We start from the raw sequence: 7,324 nt of genomic DNA on the forward strand, positions 1-7,324 counted from the left end.
TTGTATTTCCAAATAAGGTCACATTCTGAAGTCCTAAGGATTATAACTTCAACATAGAATATTTGGGAGAAAAAAAAATCAACTCACAAAGAAGAATTTAAAACTATGACCCTAGAGGAGATTATAAGTATTCTCTGTTTGATTCTTTTTCCTTTTCTTTTTCTTCATGGGTATATAAATTTTATGAGATGGTCAGAGTGGCTACTGTTATAATTTTGATCTGAGTTGTCCCTCAAAGGTTCCTGTTTATCCAAGAATACCTACAGGTTAGGATTAGGGTTAACTGACTAAAACAAAAATTGGCACTAAGAGTGGAGTCCTTGCTGTGACTAACCTGACCATGTGGTTCAGAAGACTTTGGCAATTTGCTGGAGGAATTTGGAAGAGTTTGAAAATTCAAGCTGCAAGAGCCTTAGAATGTTGTAAGCAGAGGTTAATGGGCAATTCTGGCGGGAGCTCAGAAGACTAGAACGCCAACAGGGATGCAGGATGGCTCATGAAGTTTCAGAGAGGAATGCAGATTCTATTGCAAATGGAACTCAGGCCATTTTTTTATATTCTGGTAAAAAAAAAAAAACTAGTCTACATTTTGTCCTTGTCCTATGAATTTGTATGAGTCTAAATTGGAAGGTGATTATTCTGGCAGAGGAAATTTCAAGGCAGCATAGCAGTCAGTCAGTGCCATGGATATTGCTTGCAGCTTTTAGTCAGGCTTACTGTGAGACTCTGGAATAAGTAGAGCCAAAGGATTTCAAAAACTTGCTATTTGGCTGGAAAAGTGCATGTATAACTGGAACCAAGAAAAGCAAGCTTGTTAAAGAGATGATAGATTCTGAAGAGATGCTAAATACTTTCAGAGACACGAGGAAAGAAGTTTTGAGGGCATTTCAGCAATTTGCAAGATCACATCCATTGCAGGCTTCAGAGAAGAGATAATGGGGGGTGCCCTGCTTGCACAGGGGAGCCTAGGAAGTTGTTTCATCATGTAAACTGTGCAAGTACTCAGAGGCCACTGCAGCCATGATTACAGGGAGCCCATGTTCTGTGTGAGCTGGTAGCAGAGCTTCTCATTATCCATTTGGTCCTGGTTCTGCAGAAATACAGGATGCTGAAATTAAGGGGTCATGGAGGCTTCCACTGAGATTTCAAAGAAAGACCTGAGAGGCCAGACAAAGTGTAGCAGGGTTAGAATACCTGAGGGCATCCCCTGAGAGGGCAATACATAAAGTTGTAAAGGTGAAATTGAACCTGGAATGGAGACCCCAAGAATTAAGTAATGCCAGTATTGAGGACTGCTAAAGAAAGCTGATGGCTATAGAAAGAGCCAGGCTAAAAGAGAGGCCACGTGCACTGAAATAGGCAAGGCCAAGGAGACAGGGCTGCCTAAGCCCTTTGGAAAGCACACCTCACAGCTATATGTCCTAGATGCTGTATGGGGAGTTATAGGGCCTATTTGCCTGGCTGGGTTTTGGTCTTGCTTTAGTCTCATCCCTTTTTCTTTTCCCCCTTATTATTCCCTTTACATTTACTCCATGCCACTGTATATTAGATATATGTGATTATACATAGTTTGCTTTTGATTTTTACAGGAGCTCGAAGACTAAATTTTGCTTTCAGTCTCAAAAGAGACTTTTGAATGGACCTCGGGCAATAATAAAACTGTTAAGACCATGGGACTACTGGAGATAAGTTAAATGCACTTTTCTTTTCTTTCTTTCTTTCTTTCTTTTTTTTTTTTTTTTTTTTTTGTATTAGCGATTGAACCCAGAAGAACTTTACCCCGGTCCCTCCCTTTTTTAAAAAAATTTTAACACAGTGTCTTGCTAAGTTGCTTAGGACCTTGCTAAATAGCTGAGGCTGGCTTTGAACTTGCAATCCTCCTGCCACAGCTTCCTGAGCTGCTGGGATTATACGTGTGTGCCACTGCCCCCAGCCAAAATAAATACATTTTGCTTTGTGAGATGGGCATGAATTGGGCAGGGTGGGGGGCAAGAGCAGAATGTTATGGTTTTGGTATAGGATATCCCCCCCAAAACTACTGTGTTTCTGCAGGAATATTCAGAAGTGAAATGATTGGATTATAAGACTTGTAACCTAAACAGTCCATCTTAGTTTGAATGTACTGGGTGGTAACTGTAGGTGGGTGGAGCATAGCTGGAGGAGATGGGTTATTGGGGGAGTGCCCTGGAATGGTACATCTTCCTTGCTGCCATAAGAGGGCCAGCCTTCTTCCACTATACCCTTCCCCATAATGTCCTGCCTTACCTTAGTCTCAGAGCAATGGAGTTGACTGTCTATGAGACCTCTGATATCTGTGAACCAAAATAAACTTTTTCTTCTCTAAGTTGTTCTTGTCTGATATTTTGGTCACGGCAAAGCAAAAGCTGACTAAAACAGCTACTCTATAGAAATGTATGAAATGCATCATTAAATTTTTATGCTAAAAAGCAATCATGACTTTCTTCCTTTTTTTTCTTTCTTTCTTTTCATGCAATGATGTACTTAGGTTTAGTGCACAACTTGAAAATACTGAATCAGTAGAAAATAGGATGTGCATAAAAGTAGGATAAGATAGAGGAGACAGTTTATAATTTATCAGAATACTAGCTCTCATGCATTATGCTTTAGAGAAAAAATAGCATAGTGTTTTAAGTTAGGAAAAACCAAGTTTCATATGAAATATTCTAAAGTCTCTTGACAAATAAATAGGCTTTTATTTTATTTTTTTAGTTTTGAAGGGCACTGGCAAGAAGTTTCTTATAATGGCATTCTGTATTCTATTGGTTACCTGGATAAGGTCCATTATGAAATTATGTAACCTATAGCAGCCAATCTGGCCACATGGATGAATGCCCAAAAAGAGGATGTTAGTAAGTGATCTGCCTTAGCAAGAATATGAGTCAACACACTGTGTTGCAGCTGGATCTTAGTGCTGTATTTTAATTTGCCTTCATGTCTTATGTTATTTGCATTCTACACATTTAGAAAAATATTTTGTCCCCCTTTAATAAATACAATGTACTTTTGAGGAATATTTTCTATGTGAAAGGCTAAGTTTTAGCCCAGAGAGCATTGAGCTAGATAAATTATAATCTCTGTCTTTAGAAGGAACATCACCCCATGAAGGTGAACTCTTCCAACAACTTAGATACACAGGTGTGCTTTTCAGCAGCATGAACAACCTGAATGTCCACTGAGACCAGTGTCAGAATCCAGAACAAAGGTTGGACACTCCACAGTTATTTGATGGGGACACCATGCCCACTGGTAGTTAATTCCTATGCGTGTATAATTGGCTCTTTTCTCAAACTTAGTTGACCATTCTGCTAGCCACATTCATGGGTCAGGCATGTGAGGGTGGACATAACACCTGGATTGATCTTTGAGCATATTTTCTGAGTATGATTGTCATCATGATGAGTGTCCCCTTTCCCAATGAAGGACAAGTCTAAAATGTCCTCTATTAACCTTAATGTGCTCATTAATTTTCCAATTGATCAGCATTCTCAAATAACATTATTTTAATACTTAACTCTTCTTTTACTGGCTTAAATTTATTACTCAAATTTTCAATTTTGCTTCATCAGATGGCTTTTTAATATATGAAATAATGCATTCCTGCTTATAAATGTATAATCTATCAACATAAGGAAATTCTTCCTAATTTATATTCCAGGTTGGCTACTTTTGCAGGGAACACTGCATCTTTCAGGTGCTCTGATGATGGAAGAGCTACTGGAGATGTGAGACTACCAGTGTGAAAAAACAAAACTGAAAAGCTGGGTGAGAACTGCCAAGAAAAAGCATATATTCCTAAAATCAGCAACAGGAACCCTTGTATTGAGACATAGTCAAAACCAGAGTGAAAATACAATTAAGATACAGGCCCAGCAAGACACCACAGGATGCAAGACAGACTCTCTTTTGTTTCCACTCACACTGTCACCAGCACTTGGCACACTGGTAATGCCCTGAAGACATGTGTCCTCTGATTGTGTGAATGCATGGAAATAGCTGTAATAGTTAACTCAGTCATTTGGAAATTGAAGGCCTATAAGAGCTATAAAAAGGGCCAAGAGTTTATTTGGTAAAAAAAAATTGTGTGCAGGTCACAAGAGACTACAGGTCCAGACTATTTTATTATTGATTTTATTTCAGTTATTTATTTTTGGTATTGACGATTGAACCCTTTGGGGCTTTTCCACTGAGCTCCTCTCCTGGCCCTTCTTATTTTCTATTTTGAGTCAGGGTCTTGCTAAATTGTTGAGGTTGACTTTGAACTGTGATCCTCAGCCTCCTGACTCACTGGGATTATAGACATGTGCTATATGCCCAGTTTATTAATTTTATTTTTAAGGACAAATTATTTAGAAATAGAAAATACTTGAGGTATTGGCTTCATAATTAAATCAAATCAAATTAAATTTGCTAATCTGTAAATCAATACACCAGAAAAGTTGATATGATAAAATAAGTTTATATTCTCTGTAATCTTAATTTGTTATTAATTATCCAGATAGGTGAACATGATGTGCCTGTCCAGCACATGGAATTTATTGCATTATCTAATATAAAGTAATCCTTTATGATTTTAAATTGAAGAAGAAATGTCCCCAAAGTAGTAATTTCAAATAAAAATCAATGAAAAAAAATTTTTTTTGTACTCCGAGCCAAGAGCCAAGGGGTGCTTTCTCACTCACCTATACCCTCAATCTATTTTTATTTTTTAGTTTGAGACAAAGTTTCACTAAGTTGCTGAGGCTGGTCTCAAATTTGCCATCCTCTTGCCTCAGTACTTCCAAGTTGCTGAGATCACAGGAATGTTTCATTGTATTTGGCAAAAATTTTTTCTTAGAAAACTTTACACTATAATGGTAAGTGTAAGTCTTCTATTTAATGTAACTAGAGCTCCAGCGAGGTATCAAATACCCCAACAATGAAACTTTTTTTCTGACCTGTATTCATTGTTTACAAATATTTTTTTTACCATTTTGATACAAAATACTATTATATATTACATATCACTATTAATAGAAACAAGGAGTTTGTTTTATTAAACTTTTATTAGAAACAAAATCTTTCCCACTATTAGAAAGATCAAAAAATGTCTAGGTTTTAAAATTCTTTAATTTCTTAAATATTAATGCTGTTTACGAGCTTAGTAAAAAAAACACTTAAAAGGGATTCAATTAATGGAGGACGTTAGTAATAAAAAGAGGTCATTGATACTGATATCAGGTTTGTTCTAAGGTCGTAGAGCCTCATTATTACTTAAGTGTTTTGACATGTGCTGAAATGTTTAACTTGTTGAAACGCATTTAAGTATTTCTATAAGTCATCTACTAAAGGCTAGACAAGACTACTCATAGCAACAAATATCCTTGGGAAATATCTGTAAACTTTATCAGGAGATCACATGACAAGGGATCAGAGTTGCTAGTCCTGATGTATGAAATGAGAATATGTTATGTGTCCTAGTGAAACCAGTACACTTTGATGCTGTCATTTCTATAGGAGTCATGATGAGGTTTCTTCAATGCTTGTAGGTAAAATCATCTTCTGTGAAGGTAACTCACAGTATTTAATACTTCATTCATATACAGACAAAAACCAATAGCTTACAAACTAGTCCAAAGATAAATAACTGAGTTATAGACATTACCCAAGCTTTACTAAAGGTTATAAGAAGACAAACATGTCACTAAATTATCTCAAATGTGCATCTTCCAATTAACAAAAGAATAATCTTTTCTGCTTGAGTCTAAAAAGAAGGAAGATAGAAAAGAAACAGTCTGACCACTCGAAAATGAACAGGATTGAGTGAAAGGGAGAGACCATTAACTTTTGTACATCTTTTTTGGAATATTCTTCAAGAGCATCTTTGCATTTGTTCTAATTTTTGTTTCTGAGCCAACTTATGACAACACATTCATTTCCAAACTACCTAAGCATCTGGGATTTAATACCAGGAAAAGAGTATCCTGAATTTGTTGGGAGTGTTCATTCTTCCATGTTAAATTAATAAATCTCTTAAGTATCTACTATCTATCTCTTGAGCATTCAGTTTTTATGAACTAGCTCCTGGCACATTAAACTCCATATTTAACTCATGGCATATTAAATTCCACTTTCTGGGACTGAAAAATGAAGGGTCAGACTCTGGGCCCTTTGGATGTCCTGACAGAGGAGGTTCTGAAGTCCTGTGTGGGCCCACTTTCTGTTTGCCTCTTTGATAAAGTCCTTCTTCTACAATCACCATGTTCTAATCACAAGCATCCAATGATTAGTATGTAACTTTAAACATCCAAAATTTCTTAGAAATAGATTTTTTCTACATATCTTAAAACGGATCTACCCACTTAAAATTATGTTTTTGAGTTAAGATCCCCTTATAAATCTTGTAGTTTGCAGGGCATGTTTTAATACCATGTATCTTAGCATACCAGTTTAAGCCCTCCTTGCAGAGCTCAGCTTGACCACATCACATCTTGTCTTTATACCTCAGTTCTTGCAGGCTTTATAATGGAAAGGGCTTGTCCGTGTGCAACAGTTCAATGGATCAGTATAATAAAAACAACAGCAAAAAACTGTGATTATTATCAGTTAGCCAGATTCTGGGTACTTTCAAGCACATTTAATTATCTAATTAGCTCTTCACCCTATAAAACAATTTCCACTTTACAGATTAAATAATAGAGGCTTTTGATAATTAAATAACTTGTTCAGAGTCACAGTGGCAAATTTATAGTTTAAAGTTAGACATATCTGACTCCAAGATCCATGTTCTTTATGCCATGGCCTGCTGTCTCTCTCTAATTAGTAAATGAATTTTAATAGAGATCTTTTACTAGTACAATAACTTTCTGGCAACAAAAACTCCTATATTGCAAATGACCTAGATGTTACAAGGCAATAGACCTCACCAATTAAGAAAAGAGAAAACAGAATGTAGCATGTAGTAATTGAACTGATTTAGAATTTCTTAATAGAATTCCATTTAACTAACAAATTTTTGATTATTAATTAATGGGGCCATGGTGGGGCTGGGTTGATTGTCTATGGCTTAATTGCTCTAGGGCTGTTTGCCCTGGCAGGCTTTTCACAAACACATTTAAAGTTGAGATCATTATCTGCTGTCTGCAGAGGGCTACTAGATTTACCATTTTAGACTGAGTATTCTCAATAGTTCAAGGTCTAATAAAAGAATAAGATAAATACAATTGCAATGAATTGTGTGGTTACAACCATATTAACAAATTGCTGCTTGAACCAGAGATAATGACAATGAATTGCCTGGGCCGGTGAGAAGATATCATTTGTGTCA

The sequence above is a fragment of the Callospermophilus lateralis genome, chromosome 2 (assembly GCF_048772815.1).
Source record: "Callospermophilus lateralis isolate mCalLat2 chromosome 2, mCalLat2.hap1, whole genome shotgun sequence".
NCBI lineage: Eukaryota > Metazoa > Chordata > Mammalia > Rodentia > Sciuridae > Callospermophilus > Callospermophilus lateralis.